The 24,651-nt window shown below is 44.7% G+C and overlaps 1 long non-coding RNA gene and 1 pseudogene across 2 annotated transcripts in view; one reads left to right on the plus strand and one right to left on the minus strand.

Annotated features, from left to right (window-relative positions):
* The first annotated feature begins 518 nt into the window (after nt 1-518).
* The window catches only part of LOC113836365, a 171,590-nt gene continuing 147,457 nt past the window's right edge, over nt 519-24,651 (plus strand). The window contains exon 1 of one of the 2 annotated variants that reach the window (XR_003486444.2): nt 519-705. This is a non-coding gene — a long non-coding RNA (uncharacterized LOC113836365). The remainder of the gene's footprint in view (nt 706-24,651) is intronic. The other variant, XR_003486445.2, reaches the window with a different exon arrangement.
* Nucleotides 20,623-21,709, minus strand: LOC100770559 (annotated as a pseudogene).

Genomic DNA, 24,651 nt, shown 5'->3' on the forward strand with positions numbered 1-24,651 from the left:
GTGCAGGCAGAGATGTTTCTGGAAGAAGTTGTAGGGAATGAGGAGAGAAGGCTGCTTTGTCCCAAGGAGTGGGTGAATAGCTAGGGCAGGCAGTCTACTGTACACACTGCTCCCCCTAGCCCTGCTAGCAACACCATCAGTAAACCTTGCCTCATTCTAAACCTTACCCTTTGTGCTGCTCAAGGGGGAATTGGCTAGCTGGCCCTTGCCAGTTTCTGTCCTTACCATCTTTTCCCTTCCAGAAAGCTGCTCGCTTGCTTTCTCTTGACCCACAAAAGACATCACTTCCTTGAAGACTTGGCTCACGTTAAGCCTCCTGGCAGCTCCTTCCTGAGGCAGAGGGCCAAAATCCTGACAAGATTAAGATGAGGTTTTGGAACTGGGCCAAGCTGGAAAAACAGGAAAGATGACGAACCAAGCTGCCTCCTTCTGGGGATTGTTTGTTCCAGTGTTCCCTCAAATGAGTTCTGTGGGCACTTTGAAACCCTTGACATTTTACCCAGTGCACGCCTCCGGCCTTTTCCTGCCCCTGCCCTCCAGCACATATCTAGTTATAGTGATTGTTGGATGTATTCACTCCTAGAACCACTTTGCTAACTGCCTCCAATCCTAGAAATCAGGAAGCACACATATCTTGAGTGAGTGTTTACCATGTTTGATAGGAGGATACTGTCTTCTAGAACAAGCCCCCTTCAGCTTCTTAAGGTAAGGAATGCTCTTCTTTGCTGCCATGCAAAAGGAGGCTCAGGGTGACTCCCTAAGGTCCCCAGCATGTTAGGGTAGCAGCCACAAATGAGGAGGGTTAGAAGACAGAAAGGTGATTTATCAGTTCAGGGCAGGGGCTTGCCTGGTGGATGAGGGTTTCTGCTGTGATTTCTGACTCTACCACTTACTGTCCCAGGAATGTGGGCGAGTTCTTAACAGGAGCAGTGTAGGGGGGCATTTCAGAGCACAGGCCATAGAGTCAAATATCAGTTCTGACATCTGCTAGCTATGTGACCTTGGTCAGTTTCCTTTGCCTCTCTGAACTTTGGTTTCTACGGCTATAAAGCAGTGTAATAATAGCGCCTACCTCATCAACTTGTTGCAAGGATTAAATGTGATAATCCATGAAGAGCACTTAGCACGCTGTCTGGCTCATGGTCCAGTGCCATCTATGTCAGTTATGGGATGAATGTGGGCCTAGCCGACTTTGGCCACCACCTGTTTCCCCGCCTGTCACCCTGGTGACTCGCTCAGCCCTTGACACATGGTAGGTATTCACTGCCTTGGCCACTGAAGGAGTGGCTAGAAAATGACTCTGTTTCTGAAAACAGGCTTCAGGCAAATGTGTAGGAGTAGATTCTGGAGGAGGAGGATTTTCAAGAGTTTCCCAACCAACAAGCAAGTAATTACTTTTTGCATGCTAGTATAAACTTGAAAATATTTCCAGATGGGAAATACCCATTGGATCCATATGCCACACCCATTTCCGACTGTAGCCTATCAAGCAGAAACATACCTGAATTCATACCTATAGAAGCATACTATATTCACTGAGCTATTTACACAAACCTAAAAGCAGTTTAAGGTCTTAAGTAACCCTAATTCAAAAGGTTGGAGGATTGCATATCTGATTCATGCCCTTTTAAACATTTTCCATGCCACTCCCCCCCCCCATACTCACTTTTTAGCTCATTGTGTACTTGGTACTTCGGCTCACTCACCATCCGTACCTTAGGATAGGCCCCCGTGGGACAGACCACAGAATTCACAGAACACTTAAGCAGCAGTTAAAATTTCACAGTATGGATGACTCATTCATTCAACATACACTTAGCATTTGGGGCTTGGGAAACTGGAAATGACGAACCAAAGTACTACCTAGGTTCAAAGTGAGATTTAGAGTGAGATCTGAGACTGAATCAGCAAATGACCTTATTTGCCAAATGGTTCCATATCTGTTCACCAAGCCTCAGTGAGAGGACAGGGTGAGTAATACAGCCCCGATTACCACGAAAGTAGTGTTTTTGCTGCATAATTCCTTATATGTAGGGAATCGAACAGAAGAGCCAGACAGGCTGTGGGGCCAGTCACTTCCCTATTGTGATCCCCATGTTCCTCATTTGAAGAGTGGAGAGGATCTTTTTGCTTTGAAAGGCACACTTTCTCCACTCATTCATTCACAGAAGGTGGTATTTCCTAAGGGATGGATTGCTATGTGTTGTGGCTCTCTAGGAGAAGGAGAAAAAAAAAAAGAATTTGGGTCATTTGGTAGATTGTATTATTGTTCAGCAAACATTTACTTCACCCTAGCCTTCCCCACTTCAAGAGGAATATACTTCCTCACGCTGTTAATACTGGATTTAGCCTTGTGACTTGCTTAGGTCAAAAGAATATGTGTGGAAGTGACAGCAGCCAGCTTCAAGCCACTGAGTGTTTCCCTTTCCACCTCTTGAGCAATTGTCCTTGGCCATGAAAACGCCAGGCATCAGGGAGTCCTTCAGCTGGACATAGAATGAACAGACATGTGAAGTGACTGTGCATGACCCAAAGCTTGGAGCCCAGCCCGACCCAGCTGACCCACCGACTCCTGGGGGAGAAATGAATGTTCATTGTCATGTGCACTGAGTTTCTGGGAGTTTAACAGTTTTTATTTGTTATTGATGCTTGAAGTTTCATTATGATCCACTCAGGATAGTTAGCATATCCCTTACCTCACATTTTTTGTTATTGTTGTTGTTTTGGTAGGAATATTAAAAATCTTTTCTTCTCCTCCTGTGTGTGTGTGTGTGTGTGTGTGTGTGTGTGTGTGTGAGAGAGAGAGAGAGAGAGAGAGAGAGAGAGAGAGAGAGAGAGCCAGATATCAACTTTGCATGTGAGTACTCAGGAACCTTCCATTTTGTTTTCATTTTTAAATTAAATTAAGTATCCATTATTATTTTGTGTGTATGCATAATGTGGGGGGGCATGTGTGCCATAGCTCATGTATGGAGGTCTGAGGACAGCTCTATGGATTTACTTCTCTCCTTTTACCTTTATGTGGGTTCTGAGGATGGAATGCAGGTCTTCAACTTGTATGCAAACTCTTTACTAACTGGGTCCTCACCTAACAATTTTGAAATATAAGTTATGATTTATTATAGTAACCTATAGCAACCCTATAGTAGCGAGGATTCTTTCTTTCTTTCCAAACCCAGTTTTACATCTGTTAGCCAACTTTTCTTCTCTCCTTCATTCCTCTGGAAGTTGATTTTATGCAATACCATAACTACAAAATCAGACCAGTGTGAATCTTTAGCTGTCCTGACACAGACTGTAGCTTGGATCCTGGGGAAGAATTTCCTATTTAGATGACAGTCTGACCTAACAGCTGAGTGTTTAAAAGGGGCTGGTGCTGTGGCCAACATAGGGGAGAAGTGGTCTATGACGTAGGGAGGAGCTACATATACATTGCTTTTGGAGTTGGGGGAAACTCCACCTGGATTTTGGTGGATGAAGGGAAATGAGGTCTGAGCCCTAGCCTGGCCTCATAACCTCCACAGAAACATCACATGCATCCCCTCCCAGACATTCCTCAGGCACTCATTCACAACGCCAGCTCCAAAGCTGAACTTCCAGACCTGTTTTTCCTCTTCCTTTCCCTTCCCAGTCAGTGAGTGACACCACCATCTGCCTATCTAATTGCCCAGACTAGAAAGCTGCACTCCTCATTCTTTTTCCCCCTCCCTTCCCCTTCTCTCAGCCCACATCATCTGTTTCCAACTCTTGCCAACACAAGCCAGTCCTTTTCTATTTGACTACCCCAGTTGAAGTCGTTGTCCTTTCTTGCCAAGACATGGCAGGAGCCAGCTCCCTGGCCCCCTGACCCCCTGACTCCCTGGCCTTTGCTTCTTTGTTTGTCTTTGTGGATAGTTGTTTTTGTTTTTGTTTTTTCAAGACAAGGTTTCTTTGTGTAGCCTTGACTGTCCAGGAACTAGCTATATAGACCAGGTTGGCCTTGAATTCAAGGATCTACTTGCCTCTACTTCCTGAGTGCTGGGATTAAAGGCGTGTACCACCATGCCCAGCAATGGTGCATGTCTTTAATCCCAGCACTCAGAGGGTGGATCTCTATGAGTTTGAGGCCAGCCTGGTCTACACAGCTAGTTTCAGGCAATCCAGGGTTACATAGAGAACCTGTCAAAAAAATGAATTTTTATCCCCTTTCAATGGGTAGAGCATCAGAAATTGTAAACAATCCAGAATCCATAATTGATATTTAAATTTTCAATTTAGGATTATGTTGTTTTAACTATTGATTGTTTTTTTTTACAGTACAGAGACTAAATTTAGGCCTTGTGGATTTAGGTAATTATTCTACCACTGCTCTCCATCTCTGTCACTGGTTCTTGTGGTTTTTGGGTCAGTCTCACTAAGGCGTGTGCAACCACCGCCAGGCAAGAACTCGATTTTTATTTTATTTTTTCCAAGAAATTTTTTTTTATTAGTTCAAATTAGAAACAAGCCTGCTTCACATGTCAATCCCTGCTCCTTCTCCCACCCCTCCTCCCCCAATCTCCACCAACTTCCCACCCCATCTCCCCTCTGCTCCCCAGGGAGGGTAGGGCCCTCCATGGGGGATCCCCAAAGTCTGTCATATCATCCTGGGCAAGGCCTAGGCCCTCCCTGAGGTGTCCAGTCTGACAGAGCATCCCTCCACATGGGATGGGCCAGGGATAAATACTGATCTACTACCAGAGGCCCCACAGAGTGCTGAGGCCTCCTCACTGACATCCATGTTCAGGGGTCTGGATCTGTCCCATGCTGGCCTCCCAGACATCAGTGTGGGGTGTATGTGTTCTCCCTTGTTCAGATCAGCTGTTTCTGTGGGTTTCACCAGCCCTATCTTGAGCTCTTTGCTCATCACTCCACACTCTCTGCAACTGGGTTCCAGAGTTCAGTTCAGTGTTTAGCTATGGGTGTCTGCCTCTGCTTCCATCAGCCACTGGATGAAGGCTCTAGGATAGCATATAAGGTAGTCATCAGTCTCTTTATAGGGGAAGGGCATTTAGGGTAGCCTCTCCACTATTGCTTAGATTGCCAGTTGGTGTCATCCTTGTAGATCTCTGGAAATCTCCCTAGTGCCAGATCTCTCCTTGAACTTATAATGGCTCCCTCTATTATGGTATTTCTCATCCTGCACTCCTCTGTTCTTCCCCCACCCCCACTCAATCTTCCTGCTCCCCCATTTCCTCCTCTCCCCTCCTCTTCTCTCCCTCTCTTTCTCCCAGCTCCTTCTTCCCTGCCCCCATGCTCCCAATTAGCCCAGGAGATCCTGTCCCCTTCCCCTTCTCCTAGGGACCATGCTTTCTAAGCAACCTAGATGCCCCTCAGCTGAAGAATGAATAAAGAAAATATGGTACATTTACACAATGGCATACTACTCAGCAGAAAAAAAACAATGGAATCTTGAAATTCGCAGGCAAATGGATGGAACTAGAAGAAACCATCCTGAGTGGGGTAACCCAGTCACAAAAAGACAAACATGGTATGTACTCACTCACATATGAATTTTAGACATAGAACAAAGGATTACCAGCCTACAATCCAGATAAACTTTGGAAGAAGAAAGAGGAATCTCTCACATGACTGCATTTAACCTGGGTTTATTTAGAGTAAATATTTACCACAAGACAACATGGGCCCTGGAGATAGAAATTAAATCCAATTACAGAAAAAAATTTATTTTATTTTTAAACTGTGTGTTATATAGCTCAATCTGGCCTTAAACTGACTATACAGTCAAGGATAACCTTAAACTTCCAATCTTCCTGCCTCCGCTGTCTAAGTGCTGGGATTACAGGCATGCACCACTATGTCTTTTTATGTTGTGTTATGGATGGAACCCCAGGATTTGTGCATGCTAATTAAGTACTGTACCAATTGAGCTACATACCTAGCCTCCAAAGGCATCTTACACATTTGTTTTTACATGAAATTCAAGCCCACCAACATTGTCTAATGATACCTGGAGGCACAGTAAGGGATGAGGTCTCTTAAGCCTATTTCCCCAACAGTGTGAGAGATTGGAAGGACTGAGAAAGGATACAGAAATACCTACCAAGGGGCAGCTTTTCTCATTGCAAGAATGGTGGTGGTGGTGGTGGTGGTGGTGTCTAGGACTGTCCTGTCCAATATGGAAGCTAGGAGCATTCTGTAGCTCCTGGCTGCCATATTGGAAAATATAAAACGAGTCTTTTTTTGTCCCACCAGCCAGCTCCCAAATAATGACATAAAGACTTCTTATTAACTATGAAAGCTCAGCTCTCACAACTTAAATCAACCCATTTATATTAATCTATGTTCTATCATTTGGCATTACTTCTCTTTCATCTTGCACCCCTGTTTCCTTTTGTTTCTTAGTGTTTCCTGCACACCTAGATTCCTCCTCTTCTCCCTCTCTCTCCCCAGAAGTCCCACCTATACCTCCTGCCTAGCTATTGGCCATTCAGCTTTTTATTCCACCAGTCACAGCAATACATTTTCACACAGTGTACAGATATCCCACAATATTTCCCCCTTCTTGTTTAAATAAAAAGGAAAGGTTTCAACTCTAATACAGTAAAATTACAAACAACAAGAACAATTATCAATTTAGAATTACATTCACAATGTCCAGTCCGTTTGTATAGCAAATTAGGAGAAATTATTCTATTATCTATCATTATCTTGATAAGTCCAAAGTTTTATACCCAAACAATTTTTATTATAACTTATATTACCATCCTAAAGTATCTTTTTAGACCTTAAAATATCTTGGATAAATAATTTAAGCTTTTATGTTTCTCAAACTTTACATCACTTATGTAAGTTTCTTTTCTGAATTTGGTAACAAGGAAAACACTAAAACTATAACTATCTAGTCAGACTCATCAAAGATTCCAGAAGGCTATAATATTACCTGATTAAACAGGTAGTGTTTAATACAGCAAGCAACTTCCCAAACTAACAAATGACAGCGACGTCTAGCTGCCTGGACAGTCACCCAAAGTTCCTCTGTAATGTTAGAACATCCATCTTTGGCCTACAGGCCTAGAGTGTCTAACATGTCTCCTTGAACATCCATGTCTCATAGGTGTGTCCTCTGCACCTTAATTATCTCCTCTTACTTCCTTTCTCTGCCTGGAAGTCCCATCTATACCTCCTGCCTAGCTACTGGCTGTACAGCTTTTTAATTACACCAATCACAGCAATACACCTTCACACAGTGTACAAATATCCCACAACAGAAAATCCAGCTCTAGAAATTTCCATCACTGCTTAATTGGATAATGCTGATCCATTCTAAGCCCTGGTGAGACAACACACATAGAAATGTTGATTGATGGGCCTGGGGTGGTCTCATATAGAACCGTTTTTGGAGTTCTGCCTGAGTGCCTCCATCTCTGTGCCCAAACAGATCCTCAGAGGGTCTTGTGCAGCTGCCTGCATCTATGCAGTTGTCCAAGTCTGTTTCTCTGGTTCTTTGTCCCTTCTCCTATCTCGGAGAAGTATCTGCCTGCAGTTTTGGCTCTTCTATCCTCATTCCCCAAACATGTTCCATCTCTTTCCAAGTGTCTTTTCCAGGGTCCCAGAAAGCCTCAGGGTGGTTGGTCAATTTGTTCTTCCTCATCCACATAAACTTGATGGAGGTGGTTGGGAAGTGGAGACCAACAGGGGCGGCCCAGGTTGGTTTCTACTGAATTGCTGCTGGTTTATATTTCCTGTTTTCCCTAGGCCTATCAAAGGGTCGTGTGGAAGCCTGCCCCTTCCTTTCACCATGCTGTTTACTTTTGAAAAAAGGGAAATGGAACTGCTCAGTGTCCGGTGGTCCGTTAGCTAGACTACCAACACCTTCCACCCTCCACTGAGACCTTCAGCTCTCAGTTCCACTCAGGTGCCTGTGCCCACCCTATAAAGGCTTCCTCCTCCAACATCACAAGGAACAATTGCAATTGTTCTTGAAGCTGATGTCCCAGACTCAGAGGAAGTCCCCACCCATCTCTATTGTGCAGGGATGATGTGACTACTGTGTCGTTATCCAAGTTTCATTCAACAGCTGCTGGTGATGTGCTCTGAGCCAGGCCCTCGAGATGTTAGGTTCTACAAGACAAAGGAAGCCCCTGCTTCCTGCTTGCCCATCCTAGAGGGAGAGACAGACAACAAAATGTAACGGGCATCCTGGCTTAGCAGATTGGTTCTGAGTTGGAGCAAACTGTGTGGGCTGGGTGAGTGTTCAAATTAGACATGCCTTAGTCTACCCCCATGGCTGCTCCGTGTGCCTTGGGGTCTGAATCTCAGCTCCCTACCAGCCAGCTTTGCTGCCACTCAAATTCAGTTGCTGGCATTTCTCAGTATTTCTCAGAGCTGAGACATCTGACCAATTCCACATCAGCGGGAGGGGTAGGTTCTAGAAGCAGTAGGGAATGCTGATTCTTGTTGGGCAGCATGTCCAGTGGAGACACCAAGTGGTCAGGCTCTGGAACAGCAATGGTTAAGCTGAGCTGTGGAGCAAGGTGGTCTGACTCACACACAGTTGACTTGTCTTGGCTGAGTCCTGGTCCAGTCTCTGGTGGAGCTCAATCCTAGCCGAGGCAGAGAGCCTGTCTTCCTAAACAGCATGTCTGTTGTTTTGTTTATTTGAAATAGGGTTTCTCTGTGTAGCCTTAGCTTTCCTGGAACTTCCTTTGTAGAGCAGGCTAGCTTTGAACTCAGAGAGCCACATGCTTCTGCCTCCCAAGTGCTGGGAGTTCTCAACTTCCTGATGCTGTGACCCTTTAATACAGTTCCTCATGCTGTGGTGACCCCCAGCCATGAAATTATTTTTGTTGCTACTTCATAACTATAATTTTGATACTGTTATGAATCATAATGTAAATATCTGATATTCAAGATATCTGTTATGCAACTCCTGTGAAAGGATTGTTTGTCCCCAAATGGGTCACAGCTTACAGGTTGAGAGCCACTGGTAAAGGCATGTGCCACCATACTCAGTTTATGTCTTATTTTATATATTTATTTATTTGAGACAAGGTCTAGGCTCACCTTGAACTTATGATCTGCCAACCTCAGCTTCCCAAGTAGGAGGTTTACACCATGCCTGGCCAAGAGCCTTCATTTAAAAATCTGTACTATTGTGTCTGTCAGCACTTTTTAAATTATTATTTTCATTTACATTTTTTCATACAATATATTTTGATCATATTATTTCTTCTGCCCTGTGGTGGTTTGAAAGAAAATGGTTCTCAAAGGGAGTGGCAGTACTGGGAGGTGTGGCCTTGTTGGAGTAGGTGTGGTCTTGTTGAAGGAAATATGTCACTGTTTAGATGGGCTTTGAGGTCTCATATATGCTCAAGCCACCCTAGTGAGACAGACTGATGGGGAAGGTCTGCATATGTTTGTCTTATTGGTTGATAAATAAACTACTGTTGGCCAATAGGGAAGCAAGTTAGGTGGGACTAGGAGTCGAGGAGGATTCTGGGAAATGTAGTAAAGAGAAATTTTGTGATTCAGGCAGGAAGTAACATAGCAGGCAGACACAGACTATAAGTAGGGACAAGCAGGAAATTACTTTCTTCCTCCTCCTTTCTTCTCTGTGGAGCTGCCATGTGATCCTGGCAAGGGAAGACGCCTGCTGCTGGCATCTGATAAGTTCTTATAAGTTCTTATAAAATATATAGATTAGTAGTTATGGTTGATAACTAAGACTGAGCTTGCAAGTAAGAAATCCTAGTCATTGGCCAGCAGCATTGTACCTAATATTAGTCTCTTTGTGTTATTTTGGGTGCCCACATGGCGGCCAGGCTCCGGTGGCTTGGCGTAAAGATTTATCATTACAACAGACTACTTCCTGTTGCCTTCTGATCAAGATGTAGCTATCACCATGTCCATGTCTGCCTGCACAGTGCCATGTACCACCATGCTGATAATGAACTGAACCTCTGAAATGTTTTTGTTTTGTCTTGTTTTTTTGTTTGTTTGTTTGCTTGCTATTTGTTTTCTGAGACAGGGTTTCTCTGTGTAGCTTTGGAGCCTATCCTGGCACTCACTCTGGAGACCAGGCTGGCCTTGAACTCACAGAGATCTGCCTGCCTCTGCCTCCCGAGTGCTGGGATTAAAGATGTGCGCCACCAATGCCCGGCCTGAAACTCTGAAAATGTAAGCCACCCTAATTAAATTAAATGTTTTTCCTTTATAAAAATTGCTGTGGTCGTGGTGTCTTTTTACAACAATAGCAAGCTTAACTAAGATATCCCCTAATTCCTCCAATATTCTCCTCACCTCCTTCCCCACCCAACTTCATATTCTCTCTCTCTCTCTCTCTCTCTCTCTCTCTCTCTCTCTCAAAAAAAGACTCCCACAGAAAATGAAAATCAAAACAAGTGAAATCAATAAGACAGAAAAAAGTACCAAACCAAAATAAAAAGCAGATAAAAGCCATGGAGTCTCTTTTATGTTGCCCAACAATTTCTGGACATGGATGGGATGTGCCCTAGATGTCGTTGATATATCCAGTGTCACTCCATTGGAAAACAAAACTGTTTTTTATTCTTCCCCAGCTGGTGCAGACTTTGTGTTGACATTGTTTTTGTCCAGTCATTGTGAGTTCATATGTGCATCTGTCCTGTCGTGTCTGGAAGAGGCTGTTTCCTTGGAGTCATTCACCCACCACCATTGGATCTCTAACTTGTCCCACTGCTTTTTCCACATCGATCCCTGAGTTTTTTTTTTTTTTTTTTTTTTTTTTTTTGGTTTTTTGAGACAGGGTTTCTCTGTGGCTTTGGAGGCTGTCCTGGAACTAGCTCTTGTAGACCAGGCTGGTCTCAAACTCACAGAGATCCACCTGCCTCTGCCTCCCGAGTGCTGGGATTAAAGGCGTGCGCCACCAACGCCCGGCCTGATCCGTGAGTCTTGATGGAGGACTTTGATAAAGACACCCCATTTAGGGCTGAGTGCCCCAAATCTCTCTCTCTGTACATTGTCTAGTTGTGACTCTCAGTGTTAATCACCATTTACTGCAAGAAGAAACTTCTCTAATTAGGGTTGAGCCAGGCTCCAATCTCTCCGTTTTTTATTTGGCTTCTAAAATTTTTCATTTTGAGTTTTATTCCAGTTTGGCTTTTCTGTAGTGATTCTATTTCTTTGTTAAGTTCTAGTTTCATATCTTGAATTGTTTTCACTATTTCAGTAAACTGTTTGGGTTTTCATTAAGGCATTTATTCATGTCATCATTAAGGTCCTTGTACAAATGAAAAATTGCTATTTTGAAAGTTCCTTTCATGTACTTCAACTACATTGGTTTTCTCAGGACATATTACAATAGGGTCTCTGGCTTCTGGAGGAGACATAGTGTCTTGGTTCTTCAGGTTTGTGTTTTGTGCTGGGATCTAGACATCTTGAGTCGCTACATTTGTGGTATTTCTTGCTGTAGATATCTGGTTTGCCTCTATTGAGTGGGTGTTCCAGTCTGTGGTTGCCATTGCCTAATCTGGATACCAGTCAAGTGTGACAGCTGTGGAGTCCCCAGTAGAGAGCAGTTCTTCAGGTCGGTGGGAGTCACAAAGGAATGTAGATGGACTAGACAGACTAGCTGGGTCCCAGCCAAGTGTGAAGGATGTGGGGTCCCTGACAGAGACTGATTCTGGGTCTCAGCCAAGTGTGGCAGCTGTGGGTCCCTGGTAGAGAGCAGTTCTGTGGGTTTGTGGGAAGTCACAAAAGAATGGAGATGGGTTAGAAGGAATGGCTGAAAGGGGCAACAGAGAATTAGAGGGACCATGGTCCACACCATGAGTTCAAGTCCCAAGGATATGGAGGAGGGGCCCCTGGCATCACCTTCACAAAGGTTCCCATATCAGAAGGATTTTTATAAAGCATCCACATAACATTGCTGGCATCCCAGAAGACCTCCCAGGCTCCCTTATTTTAGTTAGTTATCTTTTTGATATGTTAGACTACCTCACAAAAGAGATGTAAGGGAGGAAGGGTTTCTTTTGGCTCATGGTTTGAGGGGATACCATTCATTAGGGCAGGAAAAGCAGGACAGTGGTGGTTTGAAGCTGGGACTCCTTACCTGAGCACATTTTGGCTTAGCAGGAAGTGGAGAGGGAATGCTGGTTGAGACTCATCTATTTTTTTCCTTTCTCCTTTCTTTTTCTGTCTGGGTGTCTAGTGTATGGCGTAATGCCACCCATGCATAGGGTGCTTCTTCATCTTCAGCCATGGAACTCACAGTCATCTTGCAAGTGTGATTCCTAAGTTCCAACTGCTTGAATGGTGGGTCATGACTCCATGTGGAGTTGTAAAATGAAATGTAGGTCTGTGAAACTTTAACAACAGCAAAGGCGTTTAGAACTTGCAATAACCAAAATGTAATTCAAAGTCAAACACACAGTGATTCAGACTTTCCTGGCAGTGCTTGTCCATGTTGCATTGCATGGCTTCATTGTAGTCTTGATTCTGAATGCAACACAGGAACTCTGTAGTTTGCATGTTGTCGAATCATAAAATGCCAACCAGTATTGTCCGAAACATCTCAGCTCAGAGACAAGACTCTTTATGTTATAAATTCCAGTCTTTTTACAGCACATGCTAATTTTCTGCTCTTATAGAAACATAATGATTTAATTGTGAAAAACAAGGACTTTTAGTATTTCCCTATTGTCACTCCTCAGAATGTTTACTATCAATTTAACTTATCATTGTTTATTGCTATTTTTAAGTTTTATTTATTTTATGAGTGTTTTGTTTAGCATGTATGTCTATGCATTATGTGTACACCTGGTGCTGAGGGAGGCCAGACTATATAAGATGCCCTGGGACTGGAGCTACAGATGGTTATGAACAGTCATGTGAGTGCTTGTACCAACTCTGGCCCTCCAGAAGAGCAGCCAGTGCTGTTAACTCTCCAACCCCCAAGTTAGCATAACTTTGTATTATATTGTGTCAGAATGTTTGAAATTGCTGTTTAAGTGGCCAACTCCAGTTTCATTAAAAAATTATTAAATGAATTTTGGTTTGGAATCAGGAGAGAATTTTTTTAACAATATCTGAAATAGTCCTAAGACACACTTCTACCATTTTAAAATGTCTAGTTGTATAAAATAGTATTTTCAGTATGGATGATTATAAAATCAAATTATTTGTGACTCTGATAAATGTTAAATATGCTCTATGTCCTTCTGTATCCAATATTTGGCAAATGGAAAGACAGATCAGTGGATAACACCATGTGTTATATAAGCCTGATGACCTGAGTTCAGTCCACAGTGGAAGGACAGGACTTCTGGAGTTGTCCTTTGACCTCCACTTGTGTGTCATAGTACTCAAACACACATGTGCACATATAATAATAATAATAAATATTATGTAAGATAAATATAAACAAATAACATAATTTAAATATATTAAAACCAAATATTCAGCCAAAATTTATATCTTTTTACAGATATATATATCACACTCACTGGCTGCTCTCACAGAGGACCCAGGTTCAGTTCCCAGCACCCACATGGCCACTCACAGCTGTTTATAACTCCAGTTCCAGGGAATCAGACACCTTCTGACCTCCTGGGGCACCAAGCACACTCATGGTGTACTTGAACACATGCACAAGTAAAATTAAAAAAATAAAAAAATAAAAAAATCTAGAAAACCCAATTCAAAGATTTTGTTCATTTTAAGACCCACATTCCTGGTGTAACTGCTTCTTAGAAACTCAGATCTAGCCGGGTGTTGGTGGCACACGCCTTTAATCCCAGCACTTGGGAGGCAGAGGCAGGTGGCTCTCTGTGACTTTGAGGCCAGCCTGGTCTCCAGAGTGAGTGCCAGGATAGGCTCCAAAGCTACACAGAGAAACCCTGTCTCAAAAAAAACCAAAGAGAGAGAGAGAGAGAGAGAGAGAGAGAGAGAGAAAAGAAAACCACATCTGTGCCTGCAACGCTTACCCTTGGAGAGTGTCCCAGGGGTCACTGTTTTTGCTAAGCTGGACCTTATCATTGTATTGCAGGTTTTTGTTGAGGAGACTTAAGGGAAACATCCCAGGAGGCTGACTGCTGGGTCTTGGTGAGGACAGAGCTTGTTCATTCTACCCCTGTGGACTCTGAGACCTCAGGAGCGCTGTCTTTCTAACAGGGATGGGGCATTCTCCTATCCCTATTAGATGGGTTTCTTTTAGCCAGATTTAGCTATCGCCCAATACACTCTATTTTCCTTTTCACAATGACTGTTAGGAAGCTCATTCAAGTTATTGGCCTATGGTTTCCAAGAGCATGGGGCTCTGTGGGTGTCTCTGTTTGTATTGACCTCACTCCTGAGTGCTCTTGGCTTTTCGTTACTCATTTCCCTTTGTTTCTATTTCTTCACTTTTTTTTTTTTTTTTTTTTAGTCTAAAATGATCAGCTCCCACCCCCACCCCCTTTTAATGATTGAGAGATGACTACTTTAGGAACAGGAGATGGGAGTATCAAAGCTGCCTTAGGGAATTAATATGAGGTCAGCTGAGTGTGTGTGGAGCAGAGAAGAGCTGAGTCTTCCAGTTTCCAGACATCAGCATTCTGTGATTGCCTAGAATGGATGTGGTCTGCAGCCGTCTCTGTCCCTGGCATGACCTCCTTTTCATGCCAGTGATGAATGGACTAGGCTCCGGTCCTGGTGTTTGACCCATGTCACCTGTAGCCTGTTAAAGCCAACTGCTTGCTTTGTGCATCTCTCTTCAAAGAAGAGGCAGCAGCCAACCTGTCGTTTAGAAGAGGAGATTTATGATTTTTAGCTAAAGGAAGTATTTTTCCAGAGGGATAATTGGTTGCTGGGTGACATCCACACTGGCAGCTGCTGAGATGCTCAAGCTGGTGAGAAGCCTGCTCCTTCCTTCGTGGTCTCTGAGGTGGGAGAGTCCAGATCCATAGCCACAAGTCAAGGAAAATGGGGGTTGGTGCCCTGGGGCACACATGGTTCAGTCCCTGGCCATATCAGTTCTTTCTTTGAATCCATTTTGTACATTCTGGTACGCTAGAAGACAGCCCCAAATGATAACGGTCTCAACTGTTGCTTCTTTGGGCCATGTCAGAGATAGAAGAAATAATCTCAATTCCCTCCTCCCCCACTTTCAGACAAGGTCTCATGCAGCCCAGTCTGGCCTTGAAATCAGTATGTTGTTGGGAACGACCTTGAGCTCCTGGCCCTCCTGTCTCTGCCTCTCAAGAGCTACAATACCAGGGGTGTGCCATCATGCCTGGTTTCTACAGTACACGGGCTAGAACCCAGGGCTCCAAGTATGCCAGGTATGTTAGGTGCATTTCTTTTTGTGGCAAAATACTTGATGAGAAGCAACTTCGGGGAGAAAAAGGGTTTATTACAGGTTTATCCATCGAAGTGAGGAAGACATGGCCTCAGGCCTGAAGGCATGGGAGGCCAGCTGGCCCTGTTGCTTAAGCAGCCAGGAAGGAGAGTGACAGAGATAGACAGACAGACAGGAGAGAGAGAGAAAGTGGGGATAGCCCACCCCACTGGCCCACTTTTCCAAGCAAGGCTCCACCTCCTGAAGGACCTACAGCCTTCCACACCTCCACACCTCACCATCAGGGGACCAAGTGTTCAAACACATGAGCCTATGAGGGATTTTTTTTTTAAATTAAGACTACATTTCTTTATTTATTGGGGTGAGTATGTGGAGATTAGAGGATAACCTGTAGCAATCAGTTCCCTCCTTCCACCCTGTGGGTCCTGGGATTGGAACTCATGTTTTCAGGCTTCTAGACAAATGCCTTTACCTGCTGAGCCTTCTTGCCAGCCTAAGATTTTTCTTTTATTCTCTCTCTCTCTCTCTCTCTCTCTCTCTCTCTCTCTCTCTCTCTCTCTCTCTCTCTCCTGTCCCCTCTCTCTCTCCCTCCCCCCTCTTTACATCCCAACTGAAGTTTCCTCTCCCTCCTCTCCTCCCAGCCCCCCCACCTCCCCTCTGCCCCCTCACTCCTCCTCCATTTCTATAATCACTTTCATGCAATCCATTGGCTGTAATCACTCCTGCTACAAGCTCCTACCTAGTCCTGATATTAATACTAGATGTGTGCTGTATTTTCTCCTCTTGAGCTTTCATTTTAGAGGAAAAGAGGATGTATTTCAAAAGTATGAACTGAGGTTTAGACTCTAAATGAGATCCAAACAGTTTACTAAATTCATTCATTCACTGGCTTGTTCAACAAATGCATATTATGCTCCTGCTTTCTCCAAGGCTGAGTGTCAAGCATTGGGGTCTCAGCAGATAAAACATTCAGTCGGGGGCTGCAGCCTGAAGTGCTGGTGGCCTTCCCTACTGGCCCCAGCTCATCCATGCCCCTACCCAGGAAGGACACTGAGGCGGGCCAAGTTGACTTCTTGGTTTCATTCAGGGACCCTTTCTTAGGTTCCTCCACTGCTCTTAGGGAGGTGCCGAGAACCAGAAGTGAAACTTCAGGACAGGTTTGTGAACTCACATGCGTTGTCATCTCTAGAGCCTGAGAGAATGCAAGCTCAACTGCTTTGAGAACATTACAAGGCTCTGTGCACAGTGGGTGGGACCTGGGCCCCTGCAGTTGCTTTGTCCAGCTGGGCACCAAGACTAGCAAGTGATCTTTTATGCTCCCCTTCCCATCCCCCCACATAGAGCAGGTGGCCAGGAAGTCAGGCTAGTTTCAGAGAGTGTCAGCAACTGTGCGTTGAGCCCACAGATGAACATCACTCACTTGGTTGTGGCCCCACCAGGCAGCTTAGCTGTCGTGTATCTCCAGGCAAACTGCTGTCCTCTCTGAGTTTTCCCTTAGTCACCTATCAGGAGAGGGCAGAGACACCTCGTAGGGGTTGTTCTGATGAGTCATCTCTGTGTTTCCCTCTGACCTTCATCGGGGCTTCTTAAAGGCTTTTAAGGAGAAATAAGCCCCTGGGTATATAGGCTTATAAAGCAGGTATGCAAGTCTAACATCTTCTAGAACTAAATCATGAAGAAATCAAAATAATCCATGGTATACCTATGATTTTACTATTTATTAAAGTTAAAAACAAATGTACACACATTGGGAATGGATGTACCTGAGCTTTTTGTTTTCTCCCCTTCTCAGAAAGAGCTAAATCTTGGTTTGAGATGGGTCAGTTGGTAAAGTGCTTGCTCTACAAACATGAGGACCTGAATTTGATCTTCCAGAAGCCTTGTAAAAAAGCTGGGTATACCACGCATGGTGGCACACATCTCTAATCGAAGCACTCCGGAGGGAGAGGCAGGGGGATTTCTGAGTTTGAGCCCAGCCTGATCTACATCAAGAGTTCCAGAACAGCCAGGCTACATAGAGAGACCCTCTCTCAAAACAAACAGAGCAACCCCCTCCCTCCCAAATCTCACAAAAATGCTGAGTGTGAGGGTGCTTTCCTGTAATTTCAGTGTTGGGGATGTGAAAACAGGTGGTCCCTGGCACTCCCTGATCAGCCAGTCTAGCCTGCTTGGCAAGCCCCAGGTACCAGGGACACCCTGTCTCAGAGTCTCAAACCAGCCAACCACCAAAGGCAAACAATGCCTGAAGAATGATACCAAGCAGTCTTCTGTTCTTTGGGTATACTTTCATGCGCACAGTTATTTATTAACTCTTGAATGAAAATGTTGTATTCCAGGGCATCTTCAGTGTTAGCCAGAGTCAATATTTTGATTTTGTAATTGTCAATACTGAGAGCAATGCTTCACATAAATACATGGTGCAAAATGCAAAAGTCCTAATCCCAATCCCAAAATCATTTAACAATTTATGGTGGTGGTGGTGGTGTGTGTGTGTGTGTATTTATCTCAGTGTGAGAGTCCATGAGCCCATGCTTATATGGAGGCCTGAGAAGGACATTGAGTGCCTTGTGCTGTTGCTCTCCATGATTCTGCTTTAGAGATAGTGTCTGGGTCTGTTTGGCTGTCTGGCTAGGGAGCTCTAGAGCTCCACCTGTCTCTACTCCCTAGTACTGCAGTTATAGACATACACAGCCATGCCTTGCATTATTTTATTTTATTTTTGTTTAACACCACTATATATATACTCCCACATCAACATGCTTCCTGACACAAACCCAAAGCAACAGGATCAACCACTTTTCTTTATAAGTCAATTTCTTCCATATTTACCACAGTTGAAAAAAGCTGACTAACACAATTTTGGGCATAAAAAAAACTGAAGAAAGAGAATTCTCATGAGTCCTTCCTAAAAACCTGTTAGGGAAAAATACAACCAAAGTGACTAAAACTACAAAAAATAAAATGTAAGGGAATTACTTGTAGGGATACACAGTTACTTATATGACTGAGACTGAATGAGATAACATGCCATGCAATAGCTATATGCTCTGACAGTGAAGCTGTAAGACCATTTCTAAAATATGAAGAATTTCTAAGATACGAGGAACTGAGCGAGTGAGATGGCTCACTGATCAAAGGTGCTTATTGCCAAGCCAGAGGTATATCCCCAGAACTCGGAGAGAACTCACTCCTGAAAGCCATGCTCTTATCTCCACATGAGCACTGTTATAGACATCTGTACAAATGTGTGCACGATAAATAAATAAATAAACAAAGAAAGTGTGACTGGGCGGTGGTGGCACACACCTTTAATCCCAGCACTTAAGAGGCTGAAGCAGGCGGATCTCTGTGAGTTTGAGGCCAGCCTGGTCTACAGAGTGAGTGCCAGGACAGCCAAGGCTACACTGTTTTGAAGTAGGTTAGGGTTCCATTCTGTTCTGAGACCATCTCTCTGACATTTGGGATTTGGCCTCAAGACCTTTCTTTCTTTCTTTCTTTCTTTCTTTCTTTCTTTCTTTCTTTCTTTCTTTCCTCTCTCCCTCCCTCTCCCCTCCCCTTCCCCCTCTTCCTCCCCTCCCCCTTTCCTTTTTTCCCCTTCCCCCTCCCCCCTCTCTCTTTTTGGTTTTTCGAGACAGGGTTTCTCTGTATTGCTTTTGAGCCTGCCCTGGAATTTGTTCAAGACCAGGCTGGCCTTGAATTCACAGAGATCTGCCTGCTTCTGCCTCCCGCGTGCTGGGATTAAAGGTGTGCACCAATGCCCGGCACCTCAAGACTTTTCTATGGTATATGTGAAAGTCATTTTCCTCAACTGAAGGAGCCATATGAGCTAACATTCCTAACTGGAAGAGCACCTTTTTATGTGGTTTTAACGCGGCACACAAAAAAGACGACAACCTTTTGTGGGGGTTTCTTGGCTCAGTTTCTGGCCTCCACTTTCTCCTCCTCTTCGACTGCTCTGATCCCACTCATTTCGGTGTGGGCTTTAGAGAGATGAATAAACTCTGCTAGCATCATGTGATCTTCTCATCAAGGGTGGAGGCCGAGACAGGATTTCTCAGTATTTGGGATTCACCTTGAGCGGCTCATCCTTCTGTCTCAGTCTCTAGCATTTACAGGCATAAACCACCACACCCAGCTTCGGATCAGTTTGTTTTAGTGGCCAGTTGCACATCAAGCCACAGGCGGGAAGAGATCATAAATGTCGGAGAGCTAATTGCTTCTGTCTGTTGTCAGGCTTCCAATTCTGCTCCTTGAACTCAGTTCCTCAGGCTTGACCTTTGCTTCTTGTGTCTGGCTCAGGAGAGGGACATATAGTAGGTCCCCCCTGCCCCCCCCCCCCCCGGCCTTTGCTGTGTCCTCTGAGGCATTTCTTCCTCAGGCAGGTTCTGGAGAACAGAAGGAAAGACCCGACTCCATCACTGGAGAAAAGAGGTGGGAATGGGCTGTGGAGGGCCTGCTGTGAGCCTATAGCACCATCTGCTGGCCACATGTTTAATTACATAGAAGAGAGACCACAGGTCTAAGCCATTGAGTGGATTAATCTTTTTTTCCCCTTAACTAAAAAGGTATATTTATGTTAAGATAATGATAATAACAGGAAAGAAATAGTTTCTCTACTGTCTAGACATACACACATTTGTTTTTGTTTTTTATAGGACAGGGTCTTTTTACATAGCTCTTGCTTATGTAGACCAGGCTGGCCTCAAACTGACAGAGATCCATCTGCTTCTGTCTGCTAAATTCTGGGATTAAAGGTGGAGGTCACCATGCCTAGCTACGCTTTTCTTTTTAGAAAACATAAATAATGTTCATTTTTCTCACATTCCCTAGCTCAAGACTTAGCTTTGAATTCCACGAGGCTGGACGCCAGAGAGTAAGGGTGTTAATTCACCTTTCTGTTCCTGGGTCTGGCTGTGCGGGGCAGGAGAAAGATGCTCAGGCTTAGTGTACAGGGCTTGCGGTTCCTCTCCCATTTCATGGGAGAAGGGACTCTGCAGACATGGACCTGGAGGTGAGGTGGTTACCCTGGCTTCCTGGGGTGGCCCAGTCCCATCACCTGAGCCATTCTCGGGAGATTGGTCCTTCTCTGTAAGCAGAGACCCTGTCTTGGTTTCAGGTGGAGATGCAACAGCAAAGGATTGGAAGCTGGAAGGAAACCCAAGCCAAGTAATCTAAGTGGCTTCTGAAAACAATGTTCTAGAAGAAAGCCACACTCACGTTGCAGACTGACTGACTGACTGGAACCTCATGAGGCTAAAATTATCTCAGGCTCTTTTTTTTTTTTTTTTTTTTTACAAGACTATGTACAAGCACAAAGCACTACCCTACTAGGGAGCTCTCTTCCGCCTTGCCTTTCGGACCTCCTCTATCAAATCTTTTAGATACTGGATCTCTTTGGCAAGAGAATCTGCTTCTCTTTCAGAGCTTCCTTCTTCTTTTCTAGCTCTCTACACTCCTCTGTGAGGACTTTCTGCTCAGCCTGCTTCTTCAAGTGGTATCTAGTGGCTGCTGTCTTGTTTTGCTCCATTTTTTTTTTTTTTAGCTTCTTATCCAACTTTTCAATTTTCACTTTAGCTGTTAAAGTAACACCAGGGTGGTCATAAGGTTTGGGTCTTGGTGACCCACGGGGAACACCTGGAGAGAGCAGACTGCGTGGTGACCCCCTGGAAGTGGAAGGGCTCTGCTGGGGAGAGCCCAGGTAGGACTCAGGGTTCATACAGATGCCACTGTCATTATCTGAGGGGGTGTCTTTATCCTTCACACACTGAGAGATTAGAGTAATATAAGAAGCAGAGTCAGGCTTCCTCTCTCCTTCAGAGATATCAACTTCACTGCCTAGCTCTAAACTGAAGAAGTGATCTGGAGTGGAAGACAGGGCCCCTGGGGAACAGGGAAAAGGTTGCAAGAATGCAGAGGAGGCAAACTGGTCGATTTTTGTTGCACTTTCTGGGAGATTGCCAGTGGGTTCACTGTCATGGGCTCCTTGTTAGTCTCTTGGACTAGAGGGGCAAAAAGATCACATGTGTCATCCAACTTGGCCAAAAGCTCATCTGGCATGGTACCCAGGTCATCCATTCGATACAGGGCATCAAAGTCAAACTCTTTAAGATCCATTTTCTCGAACATCCAATGTGTCCCGAAGAATGCATCCTCCTTGCCGGTGTCTGAGGCACTGACCAACTCATCCACCGCCAACCATTCGGAGGAGCTCGCCTTAGCCTTGTCTAGAGAATCCATGAGGTTTGAAGTGCTTGGCCACCTCCAGAAAGTCATCTAAGAGCCCTAGGCTTTCTTCAGCTCCCAAACCGGACTGGTCGAAGGGGGACATCAAGTCCCCCGCCAACCCTTCGCTGTTCAGGAAGCTCACCTCGGTCATGTTGTAGGGCTTTGCTGGAATTGAGGAATGTGCTTAAATCGAAGGTGCTTTTGTCCGTTACAGCAACGCTGCTGCTGGATTCCGTGAAAAGTGCCATGGCTCAAGCCGGAGGGGGCTGCCGCTGCAGAGCCTGGTGCTGCTGCCACCGCTGCAAAGGCCACCAGGCCACACACTGCCGCCTCTAATACGCCATGGTGGCCAAAAAACCCGTAGGGGAGGGGGACAACAGCGCACAGATCCTCATCTACTGGAGAGCAAGTAGAAATGGCCCTATCTTAAGTTCTTTTAAATACCCCAATGGCTACTAGTTGCCCGCCTCTGTGCCTGACCTAACAACCTTTTCTGAATGTGTATCTGTGCACACATGTGTATGTTCATATGGAGGCCAGAGATAACCTCGGACGTTGTTCCTCAGGACTGTCCACCTCGTTTCATCAGTTTCTTTTTAGTAATTATTTACTTTCTATAGAGGTGGGGGAGTATGTGGAGGTCAGAAGACAACTGTGGGAGATCGTTTTTTTTTTTTTTTTTCTTCTTCTATTATGTGGGGCCTTGGGAATTGAACTCAGGTCACCAGGATTAGTAGCAATCACCCATACTCACTGAACCATCTCGACGTCCCCACCTTGTATTGGGTACAGATTCTTCTCTCACTGGTCTGGAGTTTGCCAGATATGCTAGTCTGGCTGGCCCGAGGATCTGCATGTCTCTGCTTTCCAAGTGCTGTGATCACAAGTGCATGCCATGCCATCTAGCTTTTATACATAGCTTCTGGAGACTGTACTCAAGGCTCCATGCCTGTATGGCAAGCACTTTAATGGCAGAGCAGTCTTCCCAGACCCTAACATCCTTTTGACTATCAGCTAGAACCTTTCTGATGTATCAGCCTAGCAAATGACTAGCTTCCATTAGCCCCAAAGCTAAGTGTGTGGTCAGATAACATTTGAGATTTATAATAGACTTCTTGGTTTTGCTATGACTTACCTACCCAGTGGCTCCACCTACATATATGAAAAATGCCCTGTGTCAGAATGGCTAAAATCAAAAACACAAATGACAGTTTATGCTGGAGAGCATGTGGAGAAAGGGGAACACTCCTCCACTGCTGGTGGGAGTGCCAACTAGTACAGCCACTTTGGAAATCAGTATGGCAGTTCCTCAGGAAACTGGGAAAGAGTCTACTACAAGATCCAGCAATTCCACTCTTAGGCATATACCCAAAAGAAGCACATTCATACAACAAGGATATCAACTATGTTCAACTATGTTCATAGCAGCAGCATTTGTAATAGCCAGAACCTGGAAGCAGCCTAGATGCCCCTCAACTGAAGAATGGATGGAGAAAATATGGTACATTTACACAATGGAGTACTACTCAGCAGAAAAAAAAAAACAACAATGGAATCTTGAAATTTGCAGGCAAATGGATGGAACTAGAAGAAACCATCCTGAGTGAGGTAACCCAGTCACAAAAAGACAAACATGGTATGTACTCACTCATATATGGATTTTAGACATAGAGCAAAGGATTACCAGCCTACAATCCACACCACCAGAGAAGCTAGGAAACAAGGAGGACTCTAAGAGAGACATACATGGTCCCTCAGAGAAGGGGAAAGGGACAAGATCTCCTGAGCTAATTGGGAGCATGGGGGGAGGGGAGAGGGAGTTAGGAGAAAGAGAAGGGGAGAAGAGGAGGGGAGAGGAGGACATGAGGGAGCAGGAAGGTTGAGTCAGGGGAAGAATAGAGGAGAGCAAGAAAAGAGATCCCATAATAGAGGGAGCCATTATAGGTTTAAAGAGAAATCTGGCACTAGGGAAATGTCCAGAGATCTACAAGGATGACCCCAACTAACAATCTAAGCAATAGTGGAGAGGCTACCCTAAATGCCCTTCTCTGATAATGAGATTGATGACTACCTTATATGTCATCTTAGAGCCTTCATCCAGTAGCTGATGGAAGCAGAAGCCGACACCCACAGCTAAACACTGAGCTGAACTCCTGGAATCCAGCTGCAGAGAGGGAGGAGTGATGGGCAAAGGGGTCAAGAACAGGCTGGAAAAACACACAGAAACAGCTGATCTGAACAAGGGGTTGCTCATGGGTCCCAGACTGATAGCTGGGAAACCAGCAGAGGACTGTTGATCGAGGATGTCAGTTTGGAGGTCTGGTTAATCTATGGGGCCTCTGGTAGTGGATCAGTATTTATCACTAGTACACAAATGGACTTGGGGGCCCACTCCACATAGAGGGATACTCTCTCAGCCTAGACACACGGAGGAGGGTCTAGGCCCTGCTCCAAATGATATGACAGACTTTGAAGATCCCCCATGGAAGGTCTCACCCTCCCTGGTGAGCAAGGGGTTGGGATAGGGGGTTGGTGGGGGGCAGGGAAGGAGGGGAGGGAGAGGGAACTGAGATTGACATGTAAAAGAACTTGTTTCTAAGTTAAATTTAAAAATTAATAAAAAATTAAGTCTTTAAAGAAAAATTTAAGATCCCCACAGAAGGCCTCATCCTCCCTGGGGAGCAGAAAGGGGAATGGAGTAAGGAGTCAGTGTAGGGCAGGGGAGAAGGGGAGGGAGAGGGAACTGAGATTGACATGTAAAACAAGCTTGTTCCTAATTTAAATAAAAAAGAAAACAAAAATGCCCTGACTTATGGCTTTATTTTCTTCTGTAACTCTAACAATATCACAAATCCTATCCACATTGGAGCATGTTGTGGGGTGTAGTAACCTGAACCCATGTTCCTGGGACATGTCCACCCATATTTGGCTCAAGAATAAACTCTTTTTTTAAAAAGATTTTTTATTTATTATGTATATAACATTCTGCTTCCATGTATATCTGCACACCAGAAGAGGGCACCAGATCTCATAACGGATGGTTGTGAGCCACCATGTGGTTGCTGGGAATTGAACTCAGGACCTCTGGAAGAGCAGTCAGTGCTCTTAACCTCTGAGCCATCTCTCCAGCC

Source organism: Cricetulus griseus, chromosome 6 (assembly GCF_003668045.3).
Source record: "Cricetulus griseus strain 17A/GY chromosome 6, alternate assembly CriGri-PICRH-1.0, whole genome shotgun sequence".
Taxonomy (NCBI): domain Eukaryota; kingdom Metazoa; phylum Chordata; class Mammalia; order Rodentia; family Cricetidae; genus Cricetulus; species Cricetulus griseus.